The sequence below is a fragment of the Prionailurus viverrinus genome, chromosome B2 (genome assembly GCF_022837055.1).
Source record: "Prionailurus viverrinus isolate Anna chromosome B2, UM_Priviv_1.0, whole genome shotgun sequence".
Classification (NCBI taxonomy): domain Eukaryota; kingdom Metazoa; phylum Chordata; class Mammalia; order Carnivora; family Felidae; genus Prionailurus; species Prionailurus viverrinus.
Window position 1 is genome coordinate 112,019,899 of NC_062565.1, and position 14,643 is coordinate 112,034,541.

Genomic DNA, 14,643 nt, shown 5'->3' on the forward strand with positions numbered 1-14,643 from the left:
TAAACTGAATTGCATGTGAGGCAGTCTGTTTTGCACAGATATCCATAACAAAATACAACATAGCTTCAAGTAATTGTGGATATCTTTCTTATATTTCGTAGGGCACATGTTTGTTGCTTTGCAGGAAAACCAGTAATTGTGGTCATCTCTCCAACAAAGAATATTTTAGTAAGACCAAATTTATATCCTGTTCTTTGTTGCCATGCATTTCAGTATAAACAATACATTTTTATTTTAATGATTTTATGTTAATTATACTGTAGACATTTTGAGGCTATTTTATTTCTATTTTTTTCTTCCTCCTTCCCTCCCTTTTTCTTTCTTCCTTCCTCCATCCTTCCATCTTCCTTTCCTCCTTTCTCTCTCTTCCTTTCTCTCTCTCCTCTCCTCTCCTCTTCTCTCCTCTCCTCTCCTCTCCTCTCCTCTCCTCTCCTCTCCTCTCTTCTCTTCTCTTCTCTTTTCTTTTTTCTCTGCACCCAGTGCGGGGCTTGAATTTACAACCTCAAGGAGATCAAAAGTCACATGCTCTACCAATCCAGCCATCCAGCAGGGCCAAAGATATTTTAAACAGCAGTTAAATGAAACACATACTGGACCAACAGTGTACATGGCTCAGTAAGGAGGGAAGCAGTTTGCTTAGCTATGATCAAGAGCAGGTAATTGCAACTATGTAATGTAATGACTGTCCCTTATATTTGTCTTCCCAGCATTTGAAGACAATATCAGTCATAAGAGGCATCTTGATTTTAGAGGTGTTAAAATGTCAACATAATAATAATAAAAATTTGAGTCTTGGAATTGGTGAACTATGATACCTCCTTAAGATTTGTAGAAGTATGGCTCAGAATATTAATTTTAGAGTAATATTTTTACAGAATACTCTGCTTATTTACCTGTAAAGACTCTTTATCTCTTGTTAGCCCCTCTAAACAGAGAAATACCTCTGGTACTCTTGATTGCATGCATATCCCAAAAAATTTTATACTTTCCCAAATCTACTAGATTGCTTAGTAAATGCTCCTTACTACATATGTTCATAGTTCTAACTTTGTATTTGGTAGTTTGCTCTTATCTTAGAAAACTTATTTACACATAATGAATGGCATAAATGACCGTAGATTTTTAAAATTGAGAGTGATTTATTCTTCATTATTTTTCAAAATTGAAATATATTTCAAATGAACATGATTTCAAAATCATTAAACTACTCAAAACAGTTCCCAGTTATATACTATTTATCTGAATCATGTTGTTGAATATTCAGTAATAAAGAGTTTGATTAGGGTTTTTTTTTTTAAGTACCTTGGTTTGGAATATACTGACTCTATGTAGAGGACAGGAATTTAATTTCAAATAAGTTTTCAGACTGTTTCTAGCTCACCAAGTCGTAATTACTATTTTGACAGTTATGTCTCATAGACATTTATTTTAATTGCATATGTTAGCAATTCATTTTGGCATGACAGTCTCTGCCATTGTTGTGTTGCTGAATTATGCTTACAGAAACTATGTCAGAAATTCAACATGTGGAGAACAGTAATTAACCTGAATCATCAATTAGCTTTTGTGAATACAGATGTCCTATGAATACACTCTTGTTGTTTTTTTTTTCTTTTTTAATTAAGTAAAATCTCACTAATCCTGACTGTCTGTACTCACCCCCTATTTCTAACCCAACACTAAGTCTCCTTGATTTCTTTCCTAAATATTTTTTGGACCTGTCCTCTTTTATCTCTACTCCTAGTATATCTTAATACTAGCTCTCACCTAGATTCTACAGTCTGCTGTCTCCCCCACACCCACTCTTAACCCTTTCAACTCATTTCCCACCTTATAAACAGAGGACTGTTTATAAATGCAAGTCATACCTTGTCACACCTACTTTCTTGGAATGATTCAGGGGCTACTCCAGAGGAAAAGACTAACATCCTTAAGAGAGGCTAGGTTTGTGCACATTTGATCCCACTACCCTGAGTCTCACTGTGTGCCCTAGTCTGTGCCTGAAGGCCACATTGACTTTGAAAGTAGACACCATACTTCTTCCTCCGTAAGGCATGTGTTTCTTCTACCTAGAGTATTGTTTCAACTCCTGTTAGCTTTTCTTGGCTAGCTTCCTCAGTTTGCATATAAAGCCACTGGGAACACTGCCTTCTCTGACCACCGAAATCACATTAGGTCTTGTTTATATGTTCCCATAGAAACTTGAACTTGTCTTATATCATTTTCAACACAGAATGCAAATGTATATTATTTTCATAGGGTGTCTTTGCTGGAGTGTAGTGAACTTTGTAGGAATTCTCTATTTACCACTGTATTCTCAGTGATTGGCCCAGCAATCAGCAGATAGTAAGTGTGCAATAGTTACTTGTGGAAAAAAAAAAGAATAACTCTACTTACAATGGAATGAGTGATTGTTAAATCTAGACTAAAGTGAAGCTGACTTTTTAAAAGAAAAGTTTGACATGATAAATAATACATTGGTCCTTTTAAATGGCCTTTGAGGAATTTAACAATGTGTAGTTTGGAAATGCTCTTAATTAAAAAATATATCCTACCAATTGTGAGTCAGACACCTTATATATTTGGTTGGGCACCACTACTTCCTGGCTGTGTGAAGTTGAGCAGTTAATTACCTTCCTGAATCTACTTCCTGTTCTGTCTGCTCTATATACTTCTCTGGTTTGTTGTAAGGAGAGTGGCAGGGTGGGTGGGTAGGGTGTGAATGATAAAGCACTGCTTAGAAGGTTTAACTATTTAAGTATGCCAAGAAGATTCACTGGCAGCCATTATTTGATTTTCCCTACATCTTTTAAAATAATTTCTAAAGTATCTTTAAAATGTTCTGCACTTCATATTTCCACTAATTAAAACTGACTGTGTTTAAAGTAGTGTAAAGTCTAATGTAGTTTAGTATATCATATGTATTTGTTTCATTAATCATCATTTGTATTGAGGACAGTACATTCAGTTCATGTTCTTAAACACTTTGAATACTTCCTTCTGATTCTTCTCATGCTATGCTGTGCCATTATCTTATGTACAAATTTGGAGAAGCACTTGGTGTACAATGGTCAAACCCCGATTTTATTAATTAATCTTTATCTTTAGTGTTCTACAGTAATAATTTACAGCAATAAACACTGTCTTACATCTGTATTGTGGTAAAATAGTGTTATAGATATATACCCCCCGCATGGGGGGGTATCCCTTGAGATATCCCTTTCTCAAGAAAGGATCAAGCACCTGACATATTTTTCATTGAATTCATTCTATATTTTGGGTTAAAGTTTATAGCTTAAATTACATAATAGTAAGTTGGACACTAAGTAAGATTAACCAATATTCATAACCTCCTGGATGGTCTGGAATCATTAGAGCTCAAAACTCTCTTCCCTAAAATATAGGGAGGTAGACACTTTTATTCCTTAGTAAACCAACTCCCATATTTACCTCTAATTATGAAAATTAAAGTGATTAAATACTTTATTGCTGAAATAGATCATCATTTTCACATGTCAAAGATATTCTTGAAAGAAATATAAGCCTAATGATTAGAATTCAGATAGAACATGTATTTTATAATACACAATAATATATATATTTTGACGTTTGTACATATGTAATAATGTAATTTATGACATACTTTAGTAAATCGTAGCATTATCCTGAGTCTATTTCAGTTTGATTTGAGTTACCAGAAAGTTTCCAGCCTAATTTTATGTTTGAAATGTATTTGCTGTACTCCAGGTTGGCTGTATTTTTGTTTTTGTTAAAGTGCTGAGTTCAAATTTATCTCTTTTTGTGCATAGTTTATTGGCTTTCCCACATTCTCTTATAAATACCTGTTAAAGAATCCATTAATCACTGTGTTTTAGCTTAAGACTACATATAGAAGTTATGTTCTTACTTATTTATATTTTCCCTAAATTAAAATGTGTAGATTTCTTTTTTTTTTAATTTTTTAAGTTTGCTTATTTATTTTGAGAGGGACAGAGACAGCATGAGTGGGGGAGGGGCAGAGAGCGAGGGAGAAAGAGAAAATCCCAAGGGAGCTCTGTACTGTCAGCCCAGAGCCTGATGCAGCACTTAAACTCACAAAATCATGAGATCAAGACCTGAGCCAAAACCAAGAGTCAGATGCTTAACAGACTGAACCACCAGGTGCCCAAAAGGTATAGATTTCTTAGGCATCCCAAGATTTGTGAAACTACTGAATCCAATATTAGAACACCTGCTAGTACAGACCTGTGTATCATTCCATTCCCAGTCATAATGGTTAACTTCATGGAGATATTCATGAAAATATTATTACAAAAGTCGGGGTTTGGGGGGCTGCAAATGTTCACCCAAGTTAAATTGCTCCCCAACTCAAACAACAGCATCACTTCCTGACATGCCAATGGTGGTCAAAAATGGACCACTACATTATAGGAATTGATTAAAGCCAATGAACCTTGATGAAAACATGAAAACTAGTTGTGTCTAACATAAACCATTTAATTCAGGAAAAAAAGCAGAGAACCATGTTTTTATTGGCCATACTGGAAATAATTATGGAATGCTTTGTTCTTTTACAAGTGGTTAGAGTTACTGAAAGAAGAGAAAGTACTTTTTTTTGATGTTTATTTATTCATTTTGATAGACATGGGGGAGAAGCAGAGAGAATCTCAAGCAGGCTCCACACACTGTCAGTGCAGAGCCTGAGATGGGGCTCAGTCTCAGGAACTGTGAGATCATGACCTGAACCAAAATCAAGAGTTGGACGTTTAACTGGCTAAGCCACCCAGGTTCCCTGAGAAATTACTTTTATTTATCTGCTATGAAATTTTTATGATTATAGATTAATCTTCATGAAATATAATTGATATCATAATTCTACCTCCAAAATTTTTCTGTAAGATACAGCATTAGTCGACACTGAATTTTTACTATGTGCATAAGGCCATTCTAAATGCTTTTACATATATTATTTCATTTAATCTTTACAGTAACCCTCTGTATTAGTTTGCTGTGACTGCCATAACAAAATGCCACAAACTGAGTGGCTTAAATAGCAGAGATGTATTTTTCCATAGTTCTAGAGGCTGGAAGTTTGATATCCGTGTGCCAGCATGATTGGTTTCTGGTGAGGGTTCTCTTCGTGGCTTACAGACAGCTGCCATCTGTGTGTGTGTGTCTTCACATGGCCTCTTTGTATGAGAGAGAGAGAGAGAGTTCTATGGTGTCTCTTTTTATAGAGACACTAATCTTAGTGGACTGGAGCCCCATACCTACACCTCATTTACCCATATATACTTTTATAGAGGCCCGATCTCCAAATATAGCCACACTAAGGATTAGGGCTTCAACATATGAAATTTGGGGGAACACAAACATACATTTCTTAACACCCTCCGAAGTAGGTTGTGTTATAATTATCCCCAGTTTACAGAAGAGGCAGTTGAGACATAGAGTTTGGTGACTCACCAGATCCTAGCAAGTGTTAGAGCAAGGATTCAAATCCAGGCTGTCTCACTCACATCTCATGCCCTTCATCATAACTTCATCCTCTCCATTATCCTGAGGTCACATAGAAAGGTAAAAAGAGTAAAGACATTTGTGATAGGAGTAATGGATGAGGAAAGGGTACTTAAGAAGATTCGGATGTCCTACTTACAGTCTAGTTACAGGACTTATGAAATTGCTCTAATCTAGAATGAACTTGGTCATGCTTTCTGAATTCCCTATGTTATCTGTCTCTCTCTGTCTCCATCCGTAAGTTTTAAATCAGCTTTCCTCAGAGTAGAGTCTGCTACAGATTCTCAAACCCACTTCATACCTACTGAATCAGAATCTCTGGGTGAGTGGCAGTCTGAGACTGCATTTTGAAAGTTTCTCAAATGCTTCATGTGTGTTCTAAGATTTGAGAATTACTGCTTCTCAAAGGGATATCCAATTCAGGTTAGAAGATATATGTTTGAAGGTGATCCAAGTTTGGGTGGCACACTGGCTCAATGAGAAAAGGTGGACATGCACTGAGCTCTTTAAAGACAGCTCTCCAAGGAAAATGTATTCTACTTTTAGGTAATCAGTTCCGACTGCCAACATTTTCTCCTCATGTCTTTTTCACCGTTTGCCTTGGATATGTTCCCAGCCCTATGATTTGGCTCCAGTTCCTGGTTGCCATCTTGATATGTCTTTTGTCTACCCACTGTCCAACAACACCCACTCCCATCTTCCTTGCCGGGCACACTGACTTTACCATATAATAACTTTCATTTCTTAAAAGAAAAGTGTTATATGAGAATGTTACATACTGATATCTTGCATATCATAAAAGGATGCAGGATAGCATGTACTCCTTCACTCAGGACAGACTCCCTTGTCTTTTTTCCCCCTAATTTTGTTATTTTTATCACTCAGAGAGTCATACGTCATTTGCATGGCTTGATTTGAGGAGCACTGACAGGCTAACCTCACTCAACATTATTTGAAAATCTAATTTCTACAGTATGTTATCCATGGACTACTTATATTGCATGGAGCAATTTTTCCGAGATAGACATCAAACAAAGTTCCACGGTCAGTTTTGATTATGAAACACTTCAGTTTCGTCTCCCTCTTGGAGATAAACAGTGCACATCTGGCACAGTAAATGTTCTGAAAGGAAAAGAATTAAATCACTGTAGTTGAACCCACCAATCTTCAAAGTTATTTTATCATAGAACCCATGTTTTCTGCATAATTGTGTTGATGTTCTGAGGAACTAATATTCTGTGGACATGTTTTAGGACTACTACACTACACTGGTATGTATTGATGTATTGGTTGAGGTTCAATTTCCCAAACACTTAAAAAAAATACAAACAACATGCCTGGGCCAGAGGGTGGCCAGGATCTCTAAACACCCGTGGAAAATTTTATCACAGAGAATTTAAAAGATAAGCTAGCAGAGAGTCCAGAACAAGAACCTCATCTTGATACACTGACATATCAAGTGTATCTGTTTTAAGATGAGAAGGGTAGCATGAAAAACTAGAATGGAATGCCACATGTAACAGGGATGGTTGTGATGTTCTTGAGATAACTCCAACATACCTGAGAGGGAGCAGATGAATGTCGAATTCAAAAGAATGGAGAAATGGAAAGGAAAAATGGATATGAAGATGAGGTATTTGAAGGCAGATTTTATGTCCTTCACAATTTTTTTTCAGCTGCTGACCCTATATGGAAGGTAAAATTTGAAATGTAGGGGCACCTGGGTGGCTCAGTCAGTTAGGCATCTGACTTTGGTTCAGGTCATGATCTCACACTTCGACAGTTCAAGCCCCAAGTCAGGCTCTGTGCTAACAGCTCAGAGCCTGGAGCCTGCTTTGGAATCTGTCTTCCTCTCTCTCTGCCCTTCCCCCACTTGCTCTCTCTCTCTCTCTCTCTCTCTCTCTCTCTCTCAAATAAATAAACATTAAAAAAATTAAAGAAAAAGAAAATTGAAATGTAGACATAAGATTGTGTGTGTTTATGTGTGTGCACGTGTGCACGCATATGAGTGCTTATCTACATGCCTATCTATCTATCTAACTTTAAATTACCAAAACTAACCATCTCAGGGCTCTAAACTTGTGTCAGTGTCATAGTCTTCTCTAAAACTTAAAAAAAAATTAAGCTGCAGAGTACGAGGCCTAGTACCCTGCTGTGTGTGAAGTCAAGAACACAGCCATAAATTAGAACACATGGAGCTTTTATTTTTACTTTTACTTTCAAGTCTGTCACTTTTATTAGGGTTCTTAGAATCTCTTTCTCTGAAGGAAGACTTTGAAAATTTCTGGAAAGTTCTGTAAAGTTTCTTAAGAGACAAACTCTCTAATAAATTGACAAAAAGCAGTTGAGCTTGGATTTCACCCCTTTTTCATTTTCCCATTTGAATATGTATAACATACTAATACTAGCAAAATTCATGTGTGTCTTAGGTTGGGTCTATACTGCTTGCATCCTCTATTGGCAAATATAGTTTTGTGCAGCAGATACGTAAGCATGTATTCTAAGAAAACGTCCTGAATTTTAGCTTGAAAATCACAAACCAGCCAAAGAATGTGTACTTTCAGGCAAAAACCCTAAAAAAATTTATATTCTATCTAAAAGTTCATAGTAAAACCGAGCAATTAAAATTTCTCAATATTTGCATTTGTCATGTATAACCACATGTGAAAGGTCAGTTCTCACCTAAATTTTCAATTTGGCTCATCTTGCTTCTATGAGAACCTCCTATGAGAAAAGTTTATTTCCTTTTCCACATCCTTTCACATCTCTCCACACTGTCACTCTGTTCATCAAAGCCTGCCCACAGGAAAGGAGCTGATGGGTGAGTTTGTAATAATGTTAATAACTGATATGGCTGAACATAGTACAGGAGGAGCTCATTATATTTTATTAATGCTAATCTTTGATTCTTAGTGAATTAAGTTCTCATTGTAAAGTATCTTCTAGCAGCAATGTTTAGGGAAGGTAAGGCTGCAGTGGTTTCCTGGAGCTGGCCGCTACCAGCTCATGAGAACTGACTGTTAATTTTTAGGAATTGTGAGCTGGTTGTTAAACACAGCCATTATGGAAAATTAAATTATGTAAACTTAGAATTAAGTAAATCATATTAAAAACAAAGTTCATTTTCCAAGGTTATTTTGTCCTGGTTATACTACTACATATTAGTAACATCTATGCTCTTGAGGATATTTTTGTCTGTTGTATCAGACATCTTTTCCCAGCTCTTCTCAAGTGACACTATATTGGTAGTTTGGAAATGGCCATGGTAGGTGTATTTACTCTATGGAAATTAGCAAATATTCCAAATCTAAGTTCAGTTTATTGCCTTGCTAATTTTCTAGACTTAAGAAAGTCCTGGAGAACATGTTAACAATGCTGATTACACTGGAAAGTGTGCTATAGCTATAGGTTTGACATTGTCTAATAGCACAGTAATTGAGGAAGTATTCTCTTAATATTTGCAAACCATTATCCAATTCAGCAATGAAGTCACTCATGTCATTCAGAGACACGAATATCCTTCATTTCACTTTCTCAGTATACTTCCAAGTAAAAGAAAATAACAACCAACATTCATGATGGAAATGCCCTGTTTGTCCACTGCAACCACAGGTTAGCTACTTTAATGGTTAATTTAATGTATCAAATAGTCTAGGCCATGGTACCCAGGTATCTGGGCAAACATTATTCTAGAAGTTTCTATGAAGTTTTTTTAGATGAGATTAACACATAAATCAGTAGATTTTGAGTAAAGCAGATTGTCTTCCATAATGTAGGTGGACCATATCCAATCAATGAAGGTCTTAATGGAGAAAAACTGACCTTTCCCAAAGAAAAAGGAATTCTGCCAGCAGACTGACTTCAGACTGTAGCATCTATACTTACTGGGGTTTCCAATTTACCAGCCTATCCTGCAGATTTTGGGTTTGTCAGCCTATACAATTGTGTGAGCCAGTTTCTTAAACTAAATCTCCTACACACACACACACACACACACACACACACACACACACGTGTGTGTGTGTGTATATATTATATGTAAATATATGTGATACATTTACACACACATATCTTGTTGGTTCCATTTCTCTGGAGAACCCTGATGACTACAGCTACTGATTCAAAAGTTTAGCGAAACAAACAATTATGTTCAAATCAGTTGGCTATATGGAATTTAGAATAAATAGTATTGTACATTTAAAGGTTATCTGTGAATTGTCTGCTACACTTTCTATATATAACTAACATTTATTGAAAATTTACATATGTATATATGTGCATTCATTTTTCTTTCTCAGAAATCCAGGTGTTACATATTAAGCAGCAGATCTCTGAGAAGATTATGCATGTTTTTTTTAATCAGATTGTCTCTATGTATGTGTGATTTGCTAAAAGTTTAGAGCTGCTTAACTTTCATCTTTTTGCAAATGTTTAGGGAAAGAAAAACCATTTTCATCTATCATGTTAATGGTATTTGAAAGAAAGATAGGAAAATTCTTGCTTTCTAAATGTGGAATAGCTAATATTAATTGTATTGTGTCTTTTCCTGCAAAACTCACAATGTAATTAACTATGATTTAATAAATAAAATATTTTCACAAATGATGCTGTTTGGATACATCTACTGCAAAGACAAAGTTCATGCGTGAATGACTGCAGGTGGTTCAGTTTTCAAAGCCTCTGAAAACACTGGAACATTGAAACCTACATGGTATTTTATCTCCTGAAGATAGAGCTTGAGAGGATTCCACAATTGTTTGAAGTTTGTAGTTTCATAATGTCCCAGCATTTCAAATTCAAGATTTAATAATCTCTCACCTGCTAAATCATCAAATGCCCTTTCATATGAGAATGCTGTAGTACCGTTCATTTCAATGACAGCCATGGGATAATACCGTCTTAGGTCGTTGATATTGATAAAGAACCTGAAAAGCATCAGAGAAAAAAAAAAAAGAAAGAAAGTAACATCCTTCATGGACTTAATATGTTTTGCTCCTTCAAAAGGGCAGGAGAATATTAACTTTAATTGATACAGGTATTCATTTTTTTTCAAACCACAGCATTATGTTACATAACGTGGAGAATAAAATAAAAGGAATAGATATGCAAAATAGTAGTAAGTCCCTTGTATGAATAGTGCTTTTTTAATGTTCAGTTATGGATTTTTTTTCACGTGACTTGACTTTGCAATGAATGTGATGGAAATACAAAATCAATATGAAATGAAATTTATATAAGGGCTATTTTCTGTGTAATATGGATTTTATACATTTCCAGAGTATATAGCTTTGGCTTTGTAACACAGTTCAGAAAGAAGTACATGAAGTTAGTGGCAATAACCATATCGCAGAATAAGTACTTTATTTCTGGAATGGTGATAGTGGAGTCCTGTTCTAGAATGGTTACTTTATAGCTCTGATAGGTTTTAAATTGGACTAATCTGGGGTGTATACTTCTTTATGCGTGGATCTTAAACCCATACCTCAAGCTATGTGGTAGCTATTCTAGGGCTACTTGATAATTGTATATAGTTCTGTGAACAAAATATTCCATTGCTATTATTTCATATTAGATGCACACAAACCTAGAATGCAGGAAAGGGTCAATAGCTACTTATGTTCCCTATTTTACACGTGAGAATCTGGCATAGAGTGATGAAGTGTCAAGTCTGAAACTAAGGTTTCTTAGTCCTCAATCTTACCCCACCCACCCAGTCCACAGCATCATGATTTTCTCCTCTATATTCCAATGAAGAATAAGGAGAACAATTCAGATTCCTTGAAACTTGTATAATACCCATATTCATAGTTTCACTACATCTATTCAATTATGAGAGATTCAGATAGGACCAAATTATTTTGCTTCTTTAACGCCCTCTGTCTATGAAGATAACTATAATGAACAAAAGTAGGAAATTAGCTACATCTGTGGTATTACTCAAGTCATCATCTTTAGAAGTTATAAAAAAATGTGCTAATATCTTTCCCCAAAAAACCACCAAAGTAAATTACACACACACACACACACACACACACACACACACACACACACACGGGTGGCGTTTGTAGTCTAAGAGCACTTTGGTTCTCTTTCACTCCTGCTCACCAGAACTTGGCATGTGACTGTATGATGGAGTGGAAACAATAAATTGATGAGCAGCTGAAGATTTGTTCTGTTGTGATGCTACTTGCTCATACGTGAGGATGAAAGTAAGAATGAATTATAAGGGCAGAGGGAAAACAACAAAAATTACTAGCCTAAATGAATAATGAGATCAAACTAACAGAGAAATTCAAAAAGGAAAGGAAATCACAGTATCTTAGGAATTTTGCAAAGTCAGCCAGTCTAAATGGCCATCTGCAGAGCACGCTCTTCTGTAACGGCCACCAGAAATGGGCAGAGCTTTGGAGGCACACTCTGCCTTTAAAGACAATGCATCTATTTTCTACAGCTATAGGTTTTAATTTATTTCATACATGAGAGCAAAACTCTGCCTTTCCATAACTTGTACCTAATTCTGTGATTCTATAGTAATTTTTTGGCTCTGGATGTAATCAGCAGATGATTTGTATATTAATAGATTCATCCCTTCAGTCATAGAGTCAATATTTAATGAGTGTCTATAATGTGTTAGGAATTCTGCCAGGTGCTGAATATATCCAGCTCTTTTTCTGTAGGAAAGTCCTTCAAATATTTGAAGTCCGGTAACCCTGAAAATACTTCTTTTATTTCTCAGATGACATAATTCCATGTCTTTCACTGTTCTGGTATCTCTCTTCTCTTTGCATCCAGTTTGTCAGAATGGAAAGAGAAAGATGACCACTGGACATATCTATAAGAGGAAAAATTCTTATTTCAATAACTATAGTATGCCTTCTTACTGCAGGCGGCCATCCATATATGAGAAATCCAAATTCTGGTATTACCTTTATGACTATTACTTCATTGTTTTGTTTTTAACATTGCTTAATAGTAATGAATTTTAGTAGTTTATAGAGTATTACTTAATAATTTTGTTTCAAAGAGTATGATTATTATGTAGTGCTCATTGTCTTAGAGTTTCTGACTTTTCATTACAGAGGCACATGTCTAAGTGTTTCCCCCCTCCCTTCTTTTAAATCAGAATGAACTTGTCCAGTAATTTAATTTTCTTTCATTCTCAAGAGATTTGAAAAATTTAAATATTCTTAGTTGATAGGCAACTTATTTATATAAAATAAGTTTCTGAACTCCTTAGCCATTGAGTATTATTTTATTTTAAATTCATGCTCTGTAGATTCTAAGAAAACGTATCTATGGAAATGAGAAATGGAGAGCATATAGTCAGGCTGTGAAAATAAATCCTTACTTGGATTAAGTCTCATCTGCATGTGTTGTATATTGTTGAGGAATGAACTGTTTTACATATGACAATTCTTTTGGTATTTAATAACTGCCTGGTGCTTATTGCTTCTCTAGAACTTTGTCCAGACCCAAAAGCTCCATAGATAGTAAACTTTTAGAGTAATAGTATAAACTCCTTATAATGTTTTTAGTGTTCTTGCTGGGTACCTAGTTCTAGCATTTCCTTACAGCTTTGGTAATTTTTGGAGCAGGGAAAGATCAACTGAGATTTTAGAATAATGTGCTTTAGTCACAATCAATATTGTCTGACTATTTATGGGGTTGATGGGGCTCACTTGCCTTAAAGTACATGGTTATAGTGCATAAGAGTCCAATCTATGTTGTTTGCTCAGTAATACTTTTCAACTATTTCCTGTTCTGTGGGTATGTATTGGAAAGAAGCAGTGGGCAAGAGGTAACTAGAAAACTATTGTTTTACTGAGTTGGCCACTTCTTACTTTATTGAAGTGCAAAGCGTAATTTAATTTTCTGGTTTTTAATATTGGAGAAATTTACTGTGCTACACTTAGAACTCAGCCCACTCACTATAAATTTCAGATCAAATACTAAGTAATTATTTTTTGTATTGCACTGGATTTATTCCTAGAACATGCTTAGCTTCTTTCTGTAGGTAGTATCTAAGCAGAGAGGAAATATGGCATTATGGCTGCATACATGGGCTCCGGAGTCATTCTATTTGAGGGTCTTTCTGCTGGGTGATCCATTCAAGTTTAGTGCTTTTGCATTTTAGCTTCCTTTTCTGTTAAAGGGGTCTATAAAAGTAACTACTTCATAGATTTGAATTCTTTATTGAAAGGATTAACTAAAATATTACATGTAAATAGCCATGTTAATATTAGTTACCATTATTACTTTCAGTGCACAACTTGTTGAATTCACCCATTTAATTTTGATTATGGGAAAAATAGAACAAAGTAAATAATTCTGACAGTTAAATAAATCCTGTTAATGTTTTGGTTTGTATTACAGTTGACCTCTGTAAATTTCATTTTTTAAGTGTATTTATTTATTTTGAGAGAGAGAGAGAGAGAGAGAGAGAGAGAGAGAGAGAACACATGTGCATGAACAGGGAAGGGGCAGAGAGAGAGGGAGAGAGAGAATCCCAATCCATACTGTCAGAGTGGAGCCCAGCGTGGGGCTTAATCCCATGAACAATAAGATCATGACCTGAGCTGAAACCAAGAGTTGGAATCTCAACCAACTGTGCCACCCATGTGCCCCAACATCTATAACTGTTTACCATAAAGTTTATGCATTTATTTTTTCTAAATCATTCCAAGGATGCTGTTTTCTTCCTTTCTAGGAAATGAGTTTTGGTTTTAGTATTCACCATATTATTATCTCTAAAGAAAGCCTTTAGAGTATTTAGCAGATAAATCAGATTTTTGATGTCCATTTATGGCAGGCAGACACATCCATTCAAAACCTGACCATAATCTGGGAAAGTATTTGGAAAAGCAGGTAACATATTAACTTTCAATATCAAGAATCTTTTAAAGTGTAAACTATCTTTTAATGGTTTTAAATATAAAAATGCTTAAAAACAAATGCTTAAAAATAATCATAGTTTAAACATTTAAAATTTTTCTTGTTCAGCATATTTCTGTTTATTTACACTTGAATTGGACAAATACATTTAGCAATTATTTAGGCCATTGGCTAGATGAGGACATCACCTGTGAGGACAGTCTGGAAGCAAGCTAGCTGTGGGATTAGCCAAAC

At 35.3% G+C, this 14,643-nt stretch overlaps 1 protein-coding gene across 2 annotated transcripts in view; it reads left to right on the forward strand.

Moving 5' to 3' along the window:
- The window catches only part of NKAIN2 (sodium/potassium transporting ATPase interacting 2), a 1,003,803-nt gene that overhangs the window by 115,337 nt on the left and 873,823 nt on the right, over positions 1-14,643 (forward strand). The window lies entirely within an intron of this gene.